This window comes from Alnus glutinosa, chromosome 3 (assembly GCF_958979055.1).
Source record: "Alnus glutinosa chromosome 3, dhAlnGlut1.1, whole genome shotgun sequence".
Taxonomy (NCBI): Eukaryota; Viridiplantae; Streptophyta; class Magnoliopsida; order Fagales; family Betulaceae; genus Alnus; species Alnus glutinosa.
The window spans coordinates 20,362,108-20,386,847 of NC_084888.1; the positions used below are offsets into that span (position 1 = coordinate 20,362,108).

The following is a 24,740-nucleotide window of genomic DNA, read 5'->3' on the forward strand; positions in this document are numbered from 1 at the left end:
AGTGATCAAGCGAATGCGTTTGCTACTCTTAAAGAAAGGTTATGTTCTACACCTGTGTTAGCATTACCTGACTTTAACAAAACTTTTGAGATTGAATGTGATGCCTCAGGAATAGGAATTTGAGCCGTTTTAATGCAAGATAAGCGGCCCATAGCCTTCTTCAGTGAGAAGCTAAGTGGGGCGGCCCTGAATTACCCCACTTATAACAAAGAACTTTATGCTCTTGTTCGCGCTCTAGAGACGTGGCAGCACTACCTTTGGCCTAAGGAATTTGTGATCCACACCGATCATGAATCATTAAAGCATCTCAAGAATCAATGTAAATTAAATAAGCGACATGCTCGATGGATTGAATACATCGAAACCTTTCCCTATGTCATCCGTTACAAGCAAGGTAAAGAGAACATTGTTGCTGATGCTTTATCACGGAGGTATGTACTTCCTACTTCTCTGAGTGCTAAAATGCTTGGGGTTTGAATATGTGAAAGACGTGTATGCCAATGACGCTGATTTTTCTGATGTGTATATAGCGTGTGATAAAGCGGCATTTGGTAAGTTTTACAAGCATGATGGTTATTTGTTTAAAGAAAACAAATTATGTGTGCCAAATTGTTCAATGCGTGAATTATTGGTGCGTGAGGCACATGGTGGGGGATTAATGGGACATTTTGGTGTGAAGAAAACCTTAGAAATTTTACATGAACATTTTTTTTGGCCTAGGATGAGAAGTATAAAATATGAGGATCTTGTGTTTATGCTTTGTGCTGCCTTACCAAATGTTGGTAGAGGCTGTGTGTATATATAGAGAAACTAGAACATAGTTACATGAGTTTAGGAGACTACAGTTCTGATAGGAATGAAACACTACAATCTAATCTGAGTATTTGAATTCAAAATATTATCTTATCACTAGTTCCTATAATCTAGGTTTTATCTTCATCTTGAGATCGCATAGAATTAGGAACTTTATCTCGAGAAGACATATCTAGCTGAGGGGTAGATATGTCTTTAACATGCCCCTGCAATCTCAACGGTATAGGGAGAACGTTGAGATTGGTACGAAGGAAAGCAAAACGGGCGGAGGAGAGAGGCTTGGTGAGAACATCCGCTAGTTGATCCTTGCTGGAGATGAATTGAATGCGGATGGTCTTCTTAGCAACCATGTCTCAAACAAAATGAAAGTCAATTTCGACATGTTTTGTTCGTGCATGGAAAACTGGATTTGAAGATAGGTAAGTAGCTCCGATGTTGTCACACCATAGTGTAGGAGGACGTGTAAAGCTGAGCCCAAGTTCAAAACAGAGAGACATAATCCAAGAGAGTTCAGCTGCAGTGTTTGCTAGGGATTTGTATTCGGCCTCGGTGCTGGAGCGTGCAACAGTGTGTTGCTTTCGACAACTCCATGAAATAAGATTTTTTCCAAGGAAAATACAATATCCACCCATAGAGCGACGATCATCTTGGTCTCCAGCCCAATCTGCGTCGTAGTAGGCCTCAATGGAGGCTGTTGGTGCACAGTAGAAGTGAAGACCATACTGAACTGTTTCCTTGAGATACCTTAAGAGTCTCTTTCCAGCCTGCTAGTGTAGATCCGTGGGATTATGCATGAATTGAGCAAGTTTGTTCACACAGAATGAGATGTCCGGTCTTGTGATGCAGAGGTACTGCAATGCACCTACTGTGCTGCGGAATAAAGTTGGATCAGAGAATAAATCACCTTCAAAAGCCGAGAGGTGAGTGGAAGATGCCATTGGACAGTTGATCGGTTTGGCCTCAATCATTTTGGTCCTTTTGAGAATGTCCAAAATGTACCGATGCTGAGACAGGATAAAACCACTGGAGCTTGGAAGAACTTCAATTCCAAGGAAAAAATGGAGTTTCCCGAGGTCTTTGACAGCAAATTCCTATTTCAATGTCTGTAAAAGTGTAGAAACTGCAGATGGTTTGGATGATGTGATTTAATTTTGGTATTGAAAAACCGTTCAACATAAGATTTAAAAGTGCAGAAAACTGAAAGAACATCACTCTTTAAGGAAATTGGATAAAGCCAACTATATTTGCTATAAGATCAAGAAAAGAAACATAATACTTGGCACCAGATCTAGAGCTAACAGGGGCTGGTCCCCATACATCAGTATAGATTAAATCAAGAGGACAATTGGCAGATCCGGAAGCTGAAGAAAAAGGGAGTTGCTTGCTCTTTGCACTAAGGCAGGCAGTGCAAATAGTGGAGTCTTTTGGAGAAGCAACTGGAAGCTGAAAACAAGAAAGCACACGGCGGACAATCTTCAAGGTGGGATGGCCCAACCGTGAGTGCCACTGAAAAGCAAAAACATGTTCACCCACCATGGCACGACGGGGTTGTTTATTTGCGGAAGAAAAAAATTGATAGAGTCCATGTTTATTCAGGCCGTGGAGGAGGAGTTTCCCTGTGCGTCGGTCCTTTAAGAAAAAATGGGATGGATGGAATTCAAAAAACGTATTAGTATCTTTGGTGAATTTCTGAACAGAGATGAGATTCTTGGATATTTGAGGAACATGCAGAATATCAAGGAGATCAAAATGAGAATTAGGAGTAGAGAGTCGAGTTGTACCAATGTGTTTGATTGAGAGCCCCTTACCGTTGCCAATACGGATTTGATCTGAGCCCAAGTAGTCGTCAGCCTTGATATTTAAATTGGCCAGATCAGATGTCAGATGGTGTGTAGCTCCAGAATCCGGGTACCAATTCTGATCAGTGCTGCTGGATGGGGTAGAGAGATAGGCCTGAGCCTGAGAAGGCTGTTCTCGAGTGTAGGCCTCATTGAACCTATCGTAATAATCCAGGACAACGTGACCATAACGGTTGCATACCTGACATAATGGGCGGTTGGAGGAGGAACCACGACCAGATGAGGGTCCTCGGCCTCTGCCACGAAATGGCCTGGAAGTGCCAGAGAAGCTACGGCCAGAAGAGTGATTACCGCGGGAACCACGCATGCCACGATTTGAGTGTGGAGAAGAGTTGCCTCGGGAAGCAAAGTTTGCACCAGCAACAGAGAGATTAAGAGAGGCTTGATGCTGCTCTAAGCGCATCTCGTGAAAGAGGAGATGACCGTAGATTTCATCCACAGAGAGTGGTTCGGCTCTGGTTGTAACAGAAGTTACAAAGGGATCAAAGTCAGAGCCTAGGCCAGCTAGAAGGGAGGACACCTTCTCAAAGCCATTGAGAGGTTGGCCTACGACAGCAAGGGCATCACACAACGTCTGAAATGTGTAGTAGTAGTCGGCGATGGAGGAAGATCCTTTCTTAAGAGTCGCCAATTGATAATGCACCTGCATGGTGCGCGCCTTCGTCTGAGACGTGAAAAGAGTCTCCAAGGTTGTCCATGCATCTCGGGAGGTGGCACAGCGAGTGACATGGGTCAGCATCTTTTCGGAAAGAGCTGAGTTAATAGCTCCAAGCAGCAGTTGATCTTGCATGCTCCAATGGAGGAAGGCCGGATTGGGAGACGTGGTGGAAACACCATCTTTGGTGGATGTCACAGTGGGAGGAGGGCAGGGCGTGGAACCATCAACATAACCAAATATGTTGCCGCCTTTGAGGTGAGGAACGATTTGAGGCAGCCAAACCGGGTAGTTAACGTGGGTGAGTTTGGTAGGATTAAAATTGGTGAAGGTCACCAACGGAGGTGTTTGGTAGTGAGTGGAGACAACAACAGAAGGAGAGTTGGTGTCAAGTGGTGGTTGTGAGGTTGGGTTTGAGGCAGACATGACTGAAACGTGGGAAGGGAAAAAAAAAAAAGGAGGAGGAGGATGTGAGTCACTGTTGTAGCTCTGATACCATATAAAATATGAGGATCTTGTGTTTATGCTTTGTGCTGCCTTACCAAATGTTGGTAGAGGCTGTTTGTATATATAGAGAAACTAGAACATAGTTACATGAGTTTAGGAGACTACAGTTCTGATAGGAATGAAACACTACAATCTAATTTGGGGGTCCTGTTGGGGTATTGGGTTGGGTTCGGTGTTCCTTATATGCTTGTTAGGGGTTTTCTTGTGGGTTTCCTGTGGGTTTCTTGTGGGTTTTCTTGGGTTTTTTTGTGGGTTAGCTGAGTTTGCTTCTATGTATACTTCCTGTGTACTTAGGGGCGCCTTACACTTTTTTTAATGAAATTATCTTACTTATCAAAAAAAGTATTTGAATTCAAAATATTATCTTATCACTAGTTCCTATAATCTAGGTTTTATCTTCATCTTGAGATCGCATAGAATTAGGAACTTTATCTCGAGAAGACATATCTAGCTGAGGGGTAGATATGTCTTTAACAAGAAGAGACATCACCCGAATATGTGGTAGGTGCATTACATGTCGCAAGGCCAAATTCAAGGTTTTACCACACGGGTTGTATACACTCTTACCCGTTCCTAGTGAGCCATGGGTAGATATATCTATGGACTTTGTTTTGGGGCTGCCTAGGACAAAAAAATGTAGTGATCCTATTTTTGTGATAGTGGACAGATTTAGTAAAATGGCACATTTCATTCCATGCCATAAAACAGATAATGCTACCAACATAGCTGATTTGTTTTTCAAGGAAATAGTACGACTCCATGGTGTCCCTAGGAGTATTGTTTCTAATAGGGATGTTAAATTCCGTAGCTACTTTTGGAAGGTTTTGTGGGGAAAATTAGGTACCAAACTTTTATTTTCCACTACTTGTCATCCACAGACTGACGGACAGACTGAAGTAGTCAACAAGATTCTAATTCAACTCTTACGCATTGTCATTCAAAAGAATTTGAAAACTTGGGAGGACTGTTTACCATTTATAGAGTTTGCATATAATAGGACTATGCATACTACTACTTCTTATTCTCCCTTTGAAATTGTTTATAGTTTTAATCCACTTACTCCTTTAGATTTGATACATTTACCTATTGGTGAAAGGAGTAGTTTGGATGGACACAGGAAGGCCGAATTGGTGAAGTCAATTCATGAGAGGGTACGACTTCAAATTGCGCAGAAGAATGAAAAATTTGCTTTCCAAGCCAATAAAGGGCGAAGGCGTGTCATCTTTGAACCAGGAGATTGGGTTTGGGTTCACATGCGCAAAGAAAGATTCCCAGCCCATAGAAGGACTAAATTGCATCCTTGAGAAAATTAACGATAATGCTTATAAAGTGGATCTTCCTGATGAGTATAATGTCTCTGCTACTTTCAATATTTCTGATTTTTCTCCCTATGATGCAGGTCACGATTCGAGGTCGAATCCTTTTGAGGAGAGGGGAAATGATGGGCCCCATGGTAGGCCGAATCTTAAAGATCCTTTGCAAGTTCCAGATGGGCCAATCACAAGGTCAAGAGCTAAAAAGATCAAGGAAGCAATGCAAGGATTGGTGCAATCAACTTGGGCCGAGTTTGCAAATTTATCGAGCAAGACCCCAACATTCAATATGGGCTTAAAAGAAGATAAACCAGCTTTAATGCATGTGATCCAAACTACATAAGGATAATATTATTGATAAGGATAAGATTATGGTAGATAGGTTTAATAGTTGAGTTGGAATGAAATTCCAACTTATTAGGATTAGATTATCTACTATATCCTAGTGGATTAACAAGGATCATATTAGAGTAAGAGGTGGAGCTGGAATATAATACCAACTCATTAGTATTAGATTAGAATTAGAATTTATTAAAGTTTTCTTCATAGAGAATTTTCAGTTTTCTCTACTTGTTCTTTATTGAACTAAGAACTTATCAAAGGTATTTGCTTTGTGGCGTTCTCACCAATCTAGGTTCTTGAAACAAGATTTCAACGGGTCTAAATCTTCTTGACTTGATTCTTGGCTTTCTTGGGTAGGTTTCAATTTGATTGTGGGTTCAAGGGAGATCGATCCCACGGGTTCACATCAGAACCCCTACAAGGGAAAGATCCACGAGGCCCCGCTCAAAAATAAAATCAGAAAACTCCATCATAGTAGGACAATAATGAGATTCCCTCGATCTATCACTAGGAAAACGGGTGACATTGAAATCACCCCCAATGCACCACGGCATATCACACCAACTAATTAGGTCAGCCAACTCCTCCCAATGGGACCTAACACTATCAGAATTAGGCCCATAAACCCCTGCAAAGCCCAAGCAAAGCCATCTTTTACATCTCTAAATGAACAGGCAACAGCAAACTCCCCCACACACTCTTCAATCTTCTCCACAACCCTCCTATCCCACATAAGCAAGATTCCACTGGATGCCTCTCTTAAAGCTCACCAATCCATATGTTGACACCCTACAAGCTTCGCACAACACTTTTTCTTTTTCTTTTTTTGATAAGTAAGAGAAATTTATAAAAAGCATAAGGCGCTCCTAAGTACACTGGAAGTATACACAAGGACACCATAGACAAGAGAGAAACAACAGGAAAAAGACTAAAAAGAAACCCACAAATCAGCCCAAACAACCCAAGAACACTACTTCCTTCTGCCTTTGCCACGGCTAGACCCCTGATAATTGATAGAAAATTTCAAGTTATTCAGTTCCCTCTGGCCTTTAGGCTTGGAAATGGAGCCCGCCTTCGAAAGAGGGAGAAGGACACGAGACAACCTGTCCAACACCTAGGGGAAAGACCACGCGCCCGTCAGAAACATAGCCAGCTGCATCATCCCTAACCTTCTGACCCTGAAGAAAAACTCTAGCACCCTCCAACGGATAATCATCACCCTCCTCAACCCAAGTAATACCTTCCTCCTCAACCGATTCAACACCCTCCTCATCCCAATCAAGACCTCCACTACATCCAAGTTATTCTCATCATTCCAACCCAAAAGTCTCGAAGACACCGTAGCTTCATGATTTGAGACCTTCAAAACAGAGGTCGAGGACTGAGACAACTCCGAAGTAGACCCACCGCAAAGACCGTCATTACCCGTAGAAGCCGCACGCACCTGAGGAAGAGCCTTCGTCAAAATAGAAGAGATACCAGCAACCGACGAAAAACACAGGCCAAACAGATACACAACCTTAGGCTTGCGCAGGTACATCGCCGAAGCAACAAAGCCCCGCCCAAAGGACGCCTGAAAAGGATTCAGGCCAGAGAACGACAAGACAGGACCCCAGAGAGGACCTAGAACCACCGCCGAGAACGAAAAGGCCGCCGGAGACAACGACTCCGAGAAGAGAGAGCCCTGATCAAATCCCAGGCTAGGACACGAACCCGGACCCGAGACCCACCGCAAAGTCACACCAGAAACCAGCAACGACTCATGACCCAAAACGACAGCCCTCTTGGCATTAGACTTATGCACAAAAGCCCCAGCCTGAACCTGTAACCCTTTGAAAGGAGCCTTGTACCTATACAACATCTGGCCCACCACAAAACCCACCCTACGTTTAAGCCCAAATAGGGACTTACAACCCAATCTCTTCAAAAACCCACAGCGCCAGACCAACGCCTTGGAGAAGCGTCCAAGAAGCTCCAGAATTTGCCCAAAAACTCCAAACACGCCATCCCCTTGCAGTAAAGCGTCACCCTCAACATCAACCTCGCCTCGTGCAGAGTATCCAGCTGTAGGAATCTTCTTACCCAGCGGACATAAAGACTTCACCTTGACCAATGAATCAAACGAGTAACTCTCAAACTTAGAGAAGTCCAAAGCCTGCCGAACCATTGTACCGAGTCGTCTCAGAGGAATAAACTTCTCCACCTTGCACCAATCCATCTCCGGGGACGACGGGACCAAAGGTTGTCCACCTGAAGCAAAGACAGATGCCGACACTTTTCTTTTAAGAACCCCCACTGGAGAAACACTAACTTCCACCCACACCACCTCCACAAATGAAGGCATGTTACCCGTCCCTGGCCCCACCTTCTTCCACCTTCCTTCTCCACTGGTGAGGAAGAGCCAAAACGGCACCCAATCGTAGCGACAACGAAGTCCTTAGCCTTACTCAGCTCACCAGCAAACTAGATCCACCCTCAACCTCCACACCCCTCAGGAATAAGCAGGAATCCTCTCTGACCTCCCACACCATAGACCGCTACCTCTACAAACAGGCCCTTAGCGTTCCTTCCTATGCGAACGATTGTCACCTTCGACCCCTCCCTGAAAGATTTGACAAAGACAGGAAATCCAGGGGAACCCATCAGCTCCTCCATCGTTGACACCATCCATACGAAGCATTGGTAGCTAAGGAGAACCTCACTGGAAAAAGAATTTCACTTTTCTACCACCCGCAACACTGACATCCCATCAAGAACCGTGAGGACAAACGATTTTGCCTCCACCAAAAATCTTCTTTCCATCCCGAGATTCACCATATGGAACCGAAGCACCCAAAAGCAACTTTGATCTCCGGGAACACAAACCACCGGACAGAGAGAGCAGAAAGCTCAAGAGCGAGAGCACTATAACAGCAAATCTAGCTAGAAAAGTTACTGAGAAGAAACAAAAAGGCAATATGAAAAAGGAATCTAGCGGGACATGCCTTCACGCGCCACTGCTAGTGGAGAAAGTGTGAGTGAGCAAGAAAGAGAGAGGTCTAGAATAAGCTCTAGTTTAGTTTCCTGAAAACAGATAATGTTTGCCTTACACTACCTAAAGAGGTTTCTAACTTTCAAATGCTTGTCACCCGCATTCAACCCTCTCATTCCAAGAAAGCAACTTTGGCTAATAAAAAAAACCCACTTGCAACTCTCTTGTTCCTACCACGGCAAGCACTGCCACTGTTCGCATCATAATTAACGAAACAGGATAACCTCCTTAGTTCTCTATTACATTTTTTTCCTAGGTTTTAACAAGAACCCGATCCCTACTCAGAATTACTCGCTTCAATGGCCACAAATAGGGCCAAGAGCTCTCCTCTTCAAATCCATCACACGAAAGCCCCACAAAATGGCAAATCTCCTTTACTATCTGCAAAACCTAGGCTGAAGCCAATGTCCCAACTTTTTTCTTATTCTTTACTGTTGGGCAAAAGTTCTCAACAGATTGGGCTCCACCTCCGAGAACATATCCAGTTCCAAACAAGGCCGGGTAACAATTATGTTAGGGAAATTTATAAAAAAAAAAACTTTTGGTGACCCCGGACAAACGCAGAGCCCAACGGCTATAACAGGGAGAGTCCGGAGAGGAAAGGAGGAGCAGTGAAACATTAAATGAAGGCTTTGATGGGGAAATCACTTCATAAAAAGCAGTGATCCAGCTGGTCAAAGACAACCGCCGCCATCCAGAAAAGCACCAATGGCGGCGTGAGATGATCATTTGAGACCGTAGAAGGGAATTAATGAGGAAAAGATGAGCATCTCAGAGTAATAAATAGCAGTACGGACCAAGGAAGAAAAAGATATAAGAAGAAACAAACAGAAGTGGGAAGATTCAGAAAAAAACATCTCCAGGTTCTCTGATCTAAAAGATTTTCCACCCTCCATCTTCGAATCCATACTAATTTGACCGTCGGAGGGGGCTTGGCCGGAAACCCCGCCGGTCCTTCTGTTTTGCAGGGCGTGGAGGAAATCGTTTCAAGGTTTTCCACTCCAATCAACTCGGAGTCCGGAGACCAGTCAGGAGCTGCCACGTGTCACATTCGAAATTTGACATCAACATTTTGGCGCCATCTGTGGGAACGACGTGGTCGCGTGTTCCCGCCAACACAAGCGTGTTTAACACCTTCCATGGTGAGTACGCGGTTAACTCGAAGAAGTATGACTGAAGAGAATATGCGTGGAGAAGCAGGGACCTCACATGACCCCCAGGCAGAGATAGCCCGCCTGAATGAAAAGGTAGCACGACTCGAGAGGGAATTGCAGGAACGAGACCGCACGGAACGGCAGGAAGCTCAAGAAGAAATGTCGCAGGGCGACCGCGGGAACCTCGAGCGTGATGCCGGACAACCGGAAGGAGCAGTTGGGGATGAGAGTGAGGCCGATAGTGATGTTGAGCCTGCTAACCTTACGAAGAAGGGTGAAAAGGTGAAAAAGAAGTGGGTGGAGAAGTTGGCTAAATTAGAGCAGCAGTGTGATTATTTGATGGGTTCTGCTCAAACGGGAGTAAAGGGAAAAGCTTTGTTGACAGACAGTTTATTTTCTACCGCTGTGTCCCCTTTTACTGAACGTATCATGTCGTGCCAACTCCCAAGCAAGTTCAAAATGCCTGAAATACCAGTGTATACGGGATTGGGAGACCCCATCGAGCACTTGGCGAGTTTTCGTGCGCATGTGGCGCTGCACGCTACGCCCGATGAGGTGGCATGTCGAGCTTTTCCCCTAACTTTGGCGGGGGGAGCCAGGGAATGGTTCAGGACCCTGCCGCCTTGCTCAATCGCGAACTTTGAAAGCCTCGCTAAAAAGTTCGCGTCCCAATTTATGGCTAGCATTGTCCGTAAGAAGCCCGCTCAACAGTTGATGACCATCAAGCAGGGCCCTCAGGAGTCATTAAGAAGTTATCTGCTTCGCTTCAACCAGGAGAGGTTGGCCACCGAAAGCCAAAACGAACAATTTATTAACTGTGCCATCTACCAAGGTATAAGGAAGGATGGTGCTCTTATGGCGGATTTGGCAAGGAAGCCGGCTAAGAGATTGCAGGACTTTTATGATCGAGCGGAGGAATTTGTGAACCAGGAAGAAACCCTCCGGGCGTTCCGAGAGCGGAGTAGAAGCCGCGGCCGGCAGGTTGGGCCGGGTGATTTTCCAGAAATTCAAACTATAGCTGGAGGTTTCGGAGGAGGGGGCGAAACTTATTCGGCCCGAAAATCGTATGCCCGAGAGATGAGGGAGGTATCCATCTATTCGGTCGCAAGACCGCTGAAAGCTGCCAAGCGCGAGAAGCTGACCATCGCTTTCTCGGACGAAGACTACGAAGGGGTTTATCTGCCCCATTCTGATGCCCTGGTGGTGACCATGGTGATAGCAAATCATAAGATACACCGGGTCTTGGTGGACAATGGCAGCTCTGCCGATATCCTATATAAGTCAGCTTTCGATCTGATGAAGATTAGCAGGGACAAAGTTTCTGCCTTTCGTTTCCCTTTGGTAGGATTTGCTGGGGGGGCAGGTGATGCCCTTGGGATCGATTGAACTACAGGTTACCGTTGGGAGCCCCCTACCCAGAAGACAATTCCAGTCAAGTTCCTTATAGTCGACCAACCATCGGCTTACAATGCAATCTTTGGGAGGACGGCGCAGGCCGAGTTGAAGGCGGTAACCTCGATACCTCATCTTTGCATGAAGTTCCCGACGGATGATGGAGTAGGTGTGGTCCGGGGAGAGCAGAAGGTAGCTCGCAAATGTTATAACATCTCCTTGGGAAACCCTCCCAGAGATACACGCCCCGATGCAGGGGCAGGCTCTTCGAACAAGTAGCAACTACAGATGAGGAGTCCGACCGGAGACTTAGAAGATGTAACGGTCGGACCCCAAAACCGGAAGCTTCGAATTGGGGCGCAGCTTCCTGAGGCAGAAAAGAAGAAGCTAGTGGAGTTTTTGTGTGACCATGTTGATGTTTTTGCTTGGGAACATAATGAAATGCCGGGAATAGATCCCTCTGTCATCGAGCATCGATTAAACGTCGACCGGAATTGCAGACCAGTAAAGCAGCGGAGGAGAACTTTTGCGCCTGAGCGCAACCAAGCGATTGCGGCCGAGGTGTGTAAATTGCTCGAAGCCGGGTTCATTCGAGAAGTTGACTATCCGGAATGGTTAGCCAATGTGGTCCTAGTGAAAAAAGCGAACGGGAAGTGGAGGATGTGCGTAGATTTTACGGACCTCAATAAGGCTTGTCCTAAAGACTGCTTTCCCCTTCCCCGAATCGATCAGCTAGTGGATTCGACAGCGGGACATGAAGTGCTGAGCTTTATGGATGCTTTCTCCGGCTACAATCAGATACGGATGCGCGGAGTCTGACCAGGAGAAAACCTCCTTCACGACTGATCGAGGGCTATATTGCTACAAAGTTATGCCGTTCGGACTGAAGAATGCTGGGGCCACTTATCAGAGGCTTGTAAACAAAATGTTCGAGGCACAGATCGGGCGAAACATGGAAGTGTATGTAGACGACATGTTGGTTAAGAGCTTGACCTCGTGTAATCATGTCACGGACCTAGCGGAGGCATTTGATACACTACGCAAATACCGCATGAAATTGAACCCGCAGAAATGCGCATTTGGTGTTGATTCCGAAAAATTCTTAGGATTTATGGTGTCGCAAAGGGGAATCGAGGCGAATCCTGACAAGGGCTATTCTGGAAATGCCGTCCCCTCGGACGACCAAACAGCTACAGCAGTTGACGGGAAGGCTAGCGGCGTTGAATCGTTTTGTTTCTCGGTCCTCGGATAAATGTTTACCTTTCTTTAAGGTCTTGAAGAAAGCCTTCAGTTGGACGGAAGAATGTGAGCAAGCTGTTACGGACCTATGTTAGGAGGCCCAAACAAGTGCAGCAACATGATGAAACCCTAACTGTGTTGCACACTCTAAACCTAATCCAAGTGGCGGCTGATGTATTTTAGGAAAGAAGTAAGGCACAAGTCTGTGCGTGGGGAGCAAGACTTGTGGGAGGGAAATTCCTACAAATAAGGAATGATGTATTCCAATAATTAAGGGATTGATAGCAAGATTTTTAGGGAGAGAAATAAGGGAAGGATTCCTAAAAATAAGGCATTAGCCAAAACAGTATTGATATTGTGTTCTATAAGTAGTGATTCTGAATAAGAAGAATACAGGCTGAAATTTATCAAAAAATCACAACTCTTGTAGTTGAAATTGGGAGGCAGAGGTACCTCGAATACCTCATATCCATTCACCATCTTTCACCTTCCACCATAGGGAAACTCAGGAAGTCAAATCCTGCAGCTTTACCCATCCACAAACCCATCACACGATCCCAAACCCAGGCCCACATCACAAGCCTTCGGGGAATTAAAGACATACTTGGCTAATCCCCCACTTCTAAGTCGCCCGGTGGAAGGAGAGATCTTATACCTGTATCTAGCGGTTTCGCAGACTGCGGTCAGCTCGGTGCTAGTAAGAGAAGAGTCGGGCAGGCAAAGGCCGGTATATTTCACGAGTAAGGTGCTGCATGGTGCGGAGGAACGATACCCCCGCATAGAGAAGTTGGCATATGCTCTTGTAATCTCGGCACGAAGGTTAAGACCCTACTTCCAAGCACACGCTGTTCGGGTATTAACGGAATACCCCCTCCGAAAAATATTGCAGAAACCGGATTTATCAGGAAGGTTGGTCAATTGGGCAATCGAGTTAAGGCAATATGATATTGAATACCACCCCCGGACGGCAGTGAAGGGGCAGGCCCTGGCTGATTTCGTAGTAGAGATGAATGAGGCGCCGGGTGTGGAGGAGTTACCAAAGGACTCAACTTGGATAGCCTGTGTAGACGGCTCGTCGGCAGGGAGTAGATGTGGGGCCGGGATAGTTTTACGGGGTCCCAATCGAGAAGAATTCCGATATGCCCTCAAGTTCGGATTTGCCGCAACCAACAATGAAGCTGAATATGAGGCCGTACTCTCGGCCATGGAGATTGCCCGGGAGATGTGAATAACGAATTTGGAGATCCGGAGTGACTCGCGCGTTGTGGTTGAACAAGTGAACGGGAGCTATGCTGCCCAAGAGGCGAGGATGTTGCAGTACCTAAACAAGGTACGCCAATTCTACCATTACTTTGATAAGGTTGTTCTAACCAAAATCCCCAGAGAAGAGAATGGCCTGGCGGACGCCCTTTCGCATATCGGCTCGGGTACTGACCCAGCAGTAACCGTAAGAGGCTACAAGATTTTGGTTAAAGCCTGCCCAACGATATCAGCGGATGCGGAAGTGATGCAGCTAAATGAAACGGAGCCTGAATGGGGAACAGAAATCGTGCGTTATTTGAAGACGGGAGAACTTCCCCCTGAGAAAGCGGAAGCACAGAAAGTTATCCGGAATTCGGCTCGTTACGTCCTAGTAGGGGGGGTACTTTACAGACGGGGATACTCTCTGCCCCTGCTGAAGTGTTTGCCGAATAAAGACGCGAACTATGTTTTGAGAGAAGTACATCACGGTGTGTGTGGAAACCATTCAGAAGCGAAGGCGTTGGCAAATAAGATTGTAAGGGCAGGATATTATTGGCCGACGATGATCAAAGACGCGAAGGAAATGGTGAAAACGTGTGACGCATGCCAGAGATTCACCCGCTTGTCGGACAGCCCCCCGGAATATCTTCATTCAATTGCCTCGCCATGGCCGTTTGCAAAATGGGGAGTTAACATCGTCGGACCCATGCCGCCGAGCAAGGGTAATCGAAAGTTTATTGTGGTTGCGGTCGACTACTTCACCAAATGGGCCGAAGCTGAGGCGTTGGCCGCAATAACAACGGAGAATGTTATAAAGTTCCTCTGGAAGTCCGTGATATGCAGATTCGGTATCTCATATGCCATGGTGACCGACAATGGAAAGCAATTTGATTGTGATCGTTTCCGAGAATGGTGTGCCGAGCTGGGCATAAGAAAAAGCTTTTCGACCCCCGTGTTTCCTAAATCCAATGGCCAAGTTGAGGCCACTAACAAGACGCTGGTTCAAATATTAAAGAAGAAGCTCGGCCCCAAGAAAGGAGCCTGGGTCGAATATCTCCCCGAAGTGCTCTGGTCTTATCGAACTACTGTCAAAACTGCTACAGGGGAGACCCCCTTTGCTTTAACTTATGGAATGAAAGCAGTAGTCCCTGTGGAAGTGGGGTCACCGAGCTTCAGGGTAGCCCACTATAATCCGGGGTTGAACGAAGAATGGATAAATCTGCATCTGGACTTGCTGCAGGAGAGGCGCGAAGATGCCCGTGCGGCATCTGCAGTCTATCAGAGCCGAGTAGCTAAATATTATGATAAGAAGGTGAAGCCTCGGTCATTCGGGGTTGGTGACTGGGTCCTGCGGAAGGTAAACCTAATGACTAAAGAGCCGACTGACGGAAAACTGGGCCCAAAGTGGGAGGGGCCATACCAGATAGTCAGTTCCAGCAAGAATGGGGCCTACCGCCTGACCACAGGACAAGGGAAAACAGTGCCGAGGGCCTGGAATGTAGATCATCTTAAAAAGTATTATTTTTGAAATTCTATGTCGGCGACAGTAAAGGCAATCATATAAATGTCCGATCTCGGACTAGGCCCCCCCTGGTTAAGGACAGGGGGGTGGAGAGGAACCCGCCCTTAATAGGGGACTAACGGGAGGATGTCCGATCTCGGACTAGGCCCCCCCTGGTTAAGGACAGGGGGGTGGAGAGGAACCCGCCCTTAATAGGGGACTAACGGGAGGATGTCCGATCTCGGACTAGGCCCCCCTGGTTTCGGACAAGGGGGTGGAGAGGAACCCGCCCTTCATAGGAGACTAACGGGAGGATATCCGATCTCGGACTAGGCCCCCCCTGGTTAAGGACAGGGGGTGGAGAGGAACCCGCCCTTAATAGGGGACTAACGGGAGGATGTCCGATCTCGGACTAGGCCCCCCCTGGTTAAGGACAGGGGGTGGAAAGGAACCTGCCCTTAATAGGGGAATAACGGGAGGATGACCGGTCTCGGACTAGGCCCCCCCTGGTTAAGGACAGGGGGGTGGAAAGGAACCCGCCCTTAATAGGGGACTAACGGGAGGATGTCCGATCTCGGACTAGGCCCCCACTGGTTAAGGACAGGGGGGTGGAGAGGAACCCGCCCTTAATAGGGGACTAACGGGAGGATGTCCGATCTCGGACTAGGCCCCCCCTGGTTAAGGACAGGGGGGTGGAGAGGAACCCGCCCTTAATAGGGGACTAACGGGAGGATGTCCGATCTCGGACTAGGCCCCCCTGGTTTCGGACAGGGGGGTGGAGAGGAACCCACCCTTCATAGGAGACTAACGGGAGGATGTCCGATCTCGGACTAGGCCCCCCCTGGTTTCGGACAGGGGGGTGGAGAGGAACCCGCCCTTAATAGGGGACTAACGGGAGGATGTCCGATCTCGGACTAAGCCCCCCCTGGTTTCGGACAGGGGGGTGGAGAGGAACCCGCCCTTGATAGGGGACTAACGGGAGGATGTCCGATCTTGGACTAGGCCCCCCCTGGTTTCGGACAGGGGGGTGGAGAGGAACCCGCCCTTAATAGGGGACTAACGGGAGGATGTCCGATCTCGGACTAGGCCCCCCCTAGTTTCGGACAGGGGATTGGAGAGGAAACCGCCCTTAATAGGGGACTAATGGGAGGATGTCCGATCTCGGACTACGCTCCCCCTGGTTTCGGACAGGGAGGTGGAGACGAGCCCGCCCTTAAATAGGGGAATAGCGGCAGAACGTCCGACCACTTACGTTGGATGGAGTGGACTCACCCATTTCCAGTAACAAATCCCTCCGTTCCCTCATACAGGGAACGCATGGATTTAGGGGGGAAGGGAGAGCTAGGTAGCTAGGTAACCCCACTCCTGGTAATGTTCGTGCACTTTTATTTGGTTGCGATAGTTAAAGGTGTTTCGTAAGTGCTTGAGAATAACACAGGAATAACCTTTAAAGGAAATATTTTGAGACAGAAAAAGAACATGCTTATTGACAGAATACACAGTTACACGTTGCAAAGTATTTTAGCCTGGCGTACATGAAGGTCACCGGCCTCGCACCTTTGAACAGTTGGGTTCCCGTCTGCTTGGCGGTATGCCCAATGCAAAGTTGGAGAGTGGCGGCGGAGTCGGACAATGGGGTCCAGTGGACGCCAAGGCCGACGACGAGGCGGCAGTGGTTGATAAGCAGTGGAATATCTCCGGCGTAAAGCCGGAGATCGCGCCTCCCTTACTTGATAAAGCCGAAGATCGTGCCTCCAGGTGGGTCAAGGTGCTTGAATTGGGGACCAAAGTGCAAAAATTGGGCGCTCTTAGCTCCATGCCTAGGTGTTGGAATCATAAGAGCATCGCGACCCCAGACCGGAGAAGGCAAGTGTTAGAACTTGGAACGAAAATATGATGGTCAAGGGAGGCCTGGGAACACATATATATACACGCAAAGTCGTTTAATGCGTTCGCGATTCCCGCGATGGCAGGTATACCTAATGCTAAAAAGCTGGATTGGAAATAAATTTGGGCCGGTAGCCATTAATAGGGTAAGACCAGATGAGATGGTTATTAATGGCGCCAATAAATAAAACATACGGATCCCCTTTTCATTGAAAAATGATAAAGTAAAGCAATACATTGATATTTTCAAAAAAAAAAAAAAAGAGAAGAAGAAGAAAGGAGTTATCAAGGGTTGCCGGGGGCGCAACTGGAGGAAGGAGCCCCTTCTCCTCCCAGGTGAATGTCCCCTCTCTCCGGAGACGGTGCCGCTCCAGATGTAGAAGAAGTGGACCCTGACTCTGAGTTTCTTGCGGGAGCGGGTTCAGAGGTTTTCGGACTCCAGTCGGCTACGTGAGGGAACTGGTCAACTCCTAACTTAGCCATGGTCTCCAAGGCCTCGTCCGGGATCTGGATGGTACTGATATCGAGATCCTTGAAGGACTCATCACCGGGAGGGGCATTTCTGGCGACACCTCTGTAGTGCTCGAAACCCCAATTGAAGCCCACGGCCCATGATGTGTCCCGGAGCTCCGAAACCCGAGAGAGCTCCCTTGTGAGCTCAACCACTTGGAGATGAAGCTCCTCAATTCTCTCCACCGCTTCTCTCCTTTCCTCGAATGCACTGATCTGGAGGTCGAGGGCTTGCTTTTTATCAGTGATGGCCTGTTCGAGCTCCGACTTAACCCGATCCCTGGCGGTAAGGGCTATGCCCTTCTCGGACGACGCTTGATCCCTTTCCCCGGCAAGCTTCTCCTTGGCCGCCTGGGTTGATTGCAGTTCGGATTTCAACGCCGAATTTTCGGCTTGCAAGGACTGGATGGCCGCCCGCAAAGAGCCGAAAGATTGAAGCTCGACCTCTAATGTAGCCTCAAGTTTGGCCTTCTCGGAAAGTGCGTCCTTTAAGCGAGCTTGAGCTGCAGATAGGTTGCTCTCTAAGGCCTCCATGTCGTTGACCATTCTCTCGCAACTGCTCAGGGTGCTCTGTAGCGTGCTTTCTCGGAGCTCGGACAGTTTTTGAAGTCTTAGCCGATGCTTCTCGGACTCGGCCAAGGCCCTCCTTTGTCCCCTGGACTCCTCTTCCAACTCCTTTACGTGAGCCTCTAGTGACCGAATGGATTCGCGTTGATCTTGCTCAGGGTCGCAAAGGCTCCTCCAGGAGGTGGCAACGTCCACGGCGAACTAAACAAGAATAAGGTGTCAGCACGTGAATGGAAGTGGGAGATACAGAACAGCCCAAGTAAAGATTGTCAGAATCATTTACCTGAAGGATCTTTCCGGTGAGCTGCTCGGCGTAGCTTTCCACTGGGAGCTGCCCGAACTGGGGACTATAGTCCGGAGTGACCAGAGAGCTCAGAGCTTCTAAAGGACATCTCGCCAGCCCGTCGGTTCGGAAGTCCTGCCATCGCCCGGCGGCCGCAGGGGCGGCCGGAAGAACAGAGGTTGAAGCCTGGGGGACCGCATGGACCGAAACCGGGGTCGGGGACTCGGGCCTGATGGATGAAGCAAATGTCTGCGAAACCTATTCGAGGGCCTCCCTTTCAGCAGCCACTTCTTCTTGTAATTTATCAAACTCCTGAGAGAAGGTGTCCAACTCTTCCCCCAGTAGTGAGTGAGTTGGTAATCCACTAAGAGGAACTTCGCCCCCCGCAACCACGTGAACTCCGGAGGTCGGTTCGGCCTCCGGACAGGCAACGGGATCGATTGGAGGGGACATCGGCGTGGTAGACGCAGGAAGGGACGTGGTGGTCGGAGGGTTCTGGCTGCTCGGGGGAGTGTAAACCTTGGCCATGGCTAAAATCCGGCCGACCATGAACCCACTATCCCGTTGGGCTCGAAGTTTTTTGGACTCAGGACCCTCATCGGCCCTCGGAGCGACCCTCTTCCCTTTCTGCTGGAGTGGGGGCACCTCATGTCGCATGACCGAGCCCTCTACAGGTTGTGAAGGAAGGTTGGAATCAGTTGGAGAAACGGTAGAGCGGCCGGACACTTCGATGGGAGCAGCAGCAGTGGACACGTCTTCGACGACATCCTCGAAAGAAATGGGAGGCAAGCGGGCGCTTAAGCCCGAGGAGGAGGGACCCGTCCGAGGGTCTTGGGGAAGGATCATTACGGCTGGGGAAGAATTCCCCTCCTCTCCCTCGGACGAGGCCTCGGCTACTTCGTCGATCTCCCTCATAATCGAGTCGTCGGAACCGATTGAGGAGTCAGATGACGGCCTGTCCGGAAGGGCTTCAGGAGCTCGGGAAGCCGGGGCCTATGGTTGTTGAACCTTTGAGGCGCGTGTTCTCCGGGGAGACAGATCTGCCTGCCTCCCTGACGTACTCCCTTTTTGGGCAACCTTCTTCAGAACCTTGCCCGGAATGGGCCTACAGGTCGTTACGGACCACCCAGCTATCGGGGCCCCCCGCTTGTCCAAGATTACTTTTTGCTCCAGGATTTGGTACCCAAAGCACTCATTCAGGCTCTGAACTGAAACGAGATTCTCGTAGTCGATCGACGACTGGACCGCCCTGGCCGAAAAGGAGAGCATGGCGTTGACCTCTTTGACTTTAGCGATGCTCAGCGTGGGTAGGATCTGTAAGTCATCGACCAATGGCCTCCATTCTCTGGGCACCCGTTGGGAGTCCGAAATAACCGACTGGGAAGGGCATTCCCATTCCCCGGAGACCCGGAAAAACTGCTCTCTCCAACCTTTGTTGTTCCCGTACTTGCGCTGATCGAGGTAGATGAATATGGGATCTTGGCGCACTCGCAATTCGACGGCCCCGTCCTTGGTAGATGGACGGTATATGCTGAAGAACTGAGCGGCATCCATTTCAGTTCCGAGGACCTGCCGCCATAGGATAGACGACGCCACTACGTACCTCCAGCCATTCGGTGCTATCTGGCTGGGGGCTACCCCGAGGAACGCGCACACCTCGCGAACAATCTTCGGAAACGGAAGTCGTACACCTGCCATGAGCATCCGCTTTGTCAGGGTAACTTCGCCACCGGCTATTCCCAGCGATCCGGACTCTTGGAAGATGTCAACAGACGGGCCGATGTCGTAGGCCCTCCGGAGGGTCGACTCATGACTCGCCAACCAAGTCGATTCCAACCGGTCTTCCGGTGGTACCAGGCGAACGGCCCCAGACCTGGTAGCCGGAGGTGGAACAATGGCCAAAGGAATGGGTTCACCGGAGGCATCCGCGTGGCCCCTAACTATTGAATCTCCTCTGCGAGTGATAGTCATACAGCGATTGGAAGAACTAACGGAGGAATGAAACTAAAGAAGAAGACGAAAACGGGATAAGCGATGGAAGGGATGACCGGAATCGAGATCAAAAGGAGATATTTATAATGAGGCCGACAGCCTCTGGAAGGTGAAAGGACGCGACTGTCTGACTGATGGCGGCGGGCGTCCATACTGTCAGCACAGTAACCGAAAAAGTACACTTCAGTCATTGAATGATTGCTTATTTTAGGAGCCTCACACTTAAAGGCTGAGTACAATTAACCAGCACGAAAACACTCCAACGGCCGTCCGTTTCAGGCGATCGAAATTCACCCATGGTAAAGGGGATATAAATGCCCGCTTATAGCAGGGCAGTGAACGGACGCGTCGCTTCCTCATGCAAAGGGGGAGTGGATATGATATCAACGAGTAATTGAGGTATCTGAGACCCATTACCCGAAATTGCAGCGCTGAGGACCTAATTCTTAGAACCCAAGTGTCGAAGAAAGGTCAATGTAAGGTCCGGCCTCTAGGTGTTTCAGAGAGCATCGCCGGAATTCCCGTCTCCTTATGAAAAAGGAGAGAGAATTCGGGGGGTAATTGTTAGGGAAATTTATAAAAAAAAAAAAAAAAAAAAAAAAAACTTTTGGTGACCCCGGACAAACGCAGAGCCCAACGGCTATAACAGGGAGAGTCCGGAGAGGAAAGGAGGAGCAGTCAAACATTAAATGAAGGCTTTGATGGGGAAATCACTTCATAAAAAGCAGTGATCCAGCTGGTCAAAGACAATCGCCGCCATCCAGAAAAGCACCAATGGCGGCGTGAGAAGATCATTTGAGACCGTAGAAGGGAATTAATGAGGAAAAAATGAGCATCTCAAAGTAATAAATAGCAGTACGGACCAAGGAAGAAAAAGATATAAGAAGAAACAAACAGAAGTGGGAAGATTCAGAAAAAAACATCTCCAGGTTCTCTGATCTAAAAGATTTTCCACCCTCCATCTTCGAATCCATACTAATTTGACCGTCGGAGGGGGTTTGGCCGGAAACCCCGCCGGTCCTTCTGTTTTGCAGGGCGTGGAGGAAATCGTTCGAAGGTTTTCCACTCCAATCAACTCGGAGTCCGGAGACCAGTCAGGAGCTGCCACGTGTCACATTCGAAATTTGACATCAACAAATTACATCATACCTACCCATTCCCCCCACAACACTCCCAACCAACTCAAAAAACTCAACACCTTTATCCTTACTTCTCCCCTGTACCACCTCTTTGGGAAAAGAGAAAACTCCCTTGGTAGCAATAGCTCATTCTAGGTTAGCTAGCATAGTGCTCATCTTGGAAGAGAGCGCCTCTACAAAAGGAAATTCTATGAAAAAAAAATAGAGTCGTCTTTCATTTCGAAATCTCGAGAAACAAAATCATCTACCCCACTTTCTTGCTAGACCTGGTAAGACTCACCTCCAAGCCTATCGTCAATGCTAAAGGGTTCGCCACTAAAATCCTAGAAGAAAAGGGTACCAAATCAACCACCTCGCTAGCGAAATCTGCCGAAGGGGAAGGATGACTGCATTCTACGATTGCAAAACTAGAGTAACCAACCTAGACTAAAGGGTTCCGGCTGCCAGAGAGTCCACCAAAGGAGTCTAACGCTTTATCTAGAACCAACTTAGCACCGACAATCGACGGCGAGTCCACCCGAGAGCCACAAGTAGGCTCATGGGTTCCAACCACCGGCAGGATTACCAGAGGAATCTGTAGGCCTCGCTCTACGATCAACTTGGTACGGACGACCACCGGCGAGGCATCCATAGCTTCATTTGCCAGAGTGGAAGAGGATTTCTCCAAACCTGAAACCGAACCTAGTTCTTTACCCAACACAAGGCCCTCCCCAACCCGTTTCTTCAATGCCCACTTTAAGATGGGCTTGTGAAACGCATGTTTCATGTGTTGAAGGGGCTTACAAATAGTCTTCTTAACGGCATGGGCTTTAAACCTTGGAATGGGTTTTTTAAACTCGGAATGGGCCTTAGAATCCTCCAGCCAAATACATTTAGCCCCTCAATGACACACAAGCCTGGTCCACCTCCTCTTTGATTTTTTCCAACTGACATCTCCATAATTGAAGAGTACCACAATTAACCACCCCAACACTTCTTTCCTACTCGTCACCTACTTCAATGCTAAAAGAGGAACTAACCAAACCTTGAGCAAAGCTCTTCTAACCCAACAAATCAGATGCAACGATACTTGCTAGGGGCTCAAACGTTGCATTACCCAGAGGTCCAAGGGGCTGAGGAACTCACATCGCCTTCACTGACGCTAAGGAGCACCCCTCCAGCTACCCCCTCTTTCCCACCACCTCCGAAAATGTTTTCCTACCACCCCCTAACACCATCTCCTTGCCCATGGACCCCGAAGAAGAGCCTCCTACGTCAACTGATAGCGAGCCACCAAAACAAGGTCTCGAAAGCAAGGCGATACTCCCAGCGCCAAGGGAGAGCCCAAAGAAAGCCACAATCTTTCTCATCTCGGCAGCCCCTCCGAGATTACGATGATACCTCTACAGCCTCCCACCACATACTCTACCAGCTCTTGATACCGGCCTGATCTATTAGCCCCTCTCTGGACAATAATTTCCTTATTCCCCTCCCTAGACAATTTAATGAACTCCGTAACCTCTAGCTTATGAACAGCGACTCCACCGTGTTTTTAAGCCAGGAAACACTCCATTTACCCAACAGCACAACATGGGCTAGCCCTCATCTTCTCTCAACCAACTGAAGAAATGATTACCCTTCATCCACCGAGAGCTCAAAAGCTTTAGCATTAACATAAAATCAACTCACATAGCCCATTGTCCACAATCTCCACCGAATACAACAATAACCCAACGTTAAAGATGAAGTACAATAGAAAAACATAAGAAAGAAAGTGTCAGCACCCGCCTACAAGCGCCGAGAGGAGAGGGTTTGTGTGGGGGGGGGGGGGGGGGGGGGGGGTGGGAAGGGAAGAAAAATCTTTCTAATATTTTGTCACAACTAGTCTTTGGCATAACCTACAAAATCCTAAACAAGGAGAAGATAAAAGACCAAAGTTCAATGGCAATGGGGCAATGAAGTAGAATATGACCAATTATCTCCCCACTGCATTTGCAAGAGAAAAAAAAAAATCTAATAAAATCTTTCCATGCTTTCTTAGAGCATTCACAGCAGCTTCCCTTCTCTGCCCAACCATTTTCCCTATATGTCGGGAACAAAAGCATTTTTTTGCTTCCCAATCAAAAAAATCTCTACATCAGCTTCCCTTTACTTTTCCCTATATCAATTAAATATTATTTTTTAATTTTTATTTATGATTTTTTAATCTTTTCTTTTCTTCTCTTTTGTTGTCTTCTCCCACAAGATGCAGAGTCCACACCCATGGAATCGACAAAAAATTCCACTCTTCAACTTCTACAAGCACTTTGGTTCTTTTTTTCCCCACCACCATCAGCACCTAGTTTTAACTGTCAAATCTCACTCCAAATCAACAACCTTGATCTCGCGTTCGATTCGGCCATGAACTCGAACATGTGATGGTTGCACCATTGATTCGTGCACCAACGGGTTCTGGAGCCGTTGGTGGGGGATCGTGCCTGGGAGGGAATTTCGCTCTTGTTTTCTGTCACTTCGGGGAATTTGGGAAATTTCATGGGCGATCTTAGGGATTGGGGTTTCAGGTGGCAGTGGAGATTGAAGGTGGGGGTGGTGGATGCCGAATGCGTGTTGCAGAGTGCCAGAGACGATCGGAGAGACAGAGGAGCAGTGATGCCGTGCACAGAGAGGAGAGAGGAATGAGAGGAATGGAGAGATGCACAAGGAAATGAGGAGCAGAGATGAGAGATGGCGATGAGAGAGAGGAGCAGTGATGGCAGAGAAAGAGAAAGAGAGAGGAAGAAATGCGCAGAGAGGAGAGAGGTCAATTGTTTAGAAGTGAACAGTATTTCCCTATGCATTGGGAAGTATTGTTTACTTCCCAGGGAATAGAAAATTTTAGGGAAGCTGCTCTTGGATGGTTTTTATGACTTTCTTGAAATTTTTCCTAAAATTTAAGGAATAGGACCCCTATAGGGAAGCTGCTGTAAATGCTCTTAGCAGATAAAGATTTCCTCCAAACTGGGTTGGAGGAACTTCCTTCAAGCTAATTTATAAAAATGGCACGTGTCCCTTCTCACGTGCTTTTTTAATAGCATGATGCACATGCTTTTTTAATAAAATTTCTTCCAACTTTGTCCTTACTATTAAAAAAGCATGTGATTTTCACATACTCAAGAGACACATCATTTTTCTAGATTGTATTGGAGAAACTTTCTTCAATGCAGTTTGGAGGAAAATTATGTCCTTTCCTAGCTTATCTACCATTAAGATCTCACCCAAAGTCACTAATAGAGACAAAAAGGCACTTTTGGGGAATTTTCACTTGCCAAATTATTTCCCAAGTGTAGACAGCACCC

General features: G+C 47.8%; 1 protein-coding gene across 2 annotated transcripts in view; it reads right to left on the bottom strand.

Moving 5' to 3' along the window:
- The window catches only part of LOC133863313 (YTH domain-containing protein ECT4), a 40,001-nt gene that overhangs the window by 11,938 nt on the left and 3,323 nt on the right, over positions 1-24,740 (bottom strand). The window lies entirely within an intron of this gene.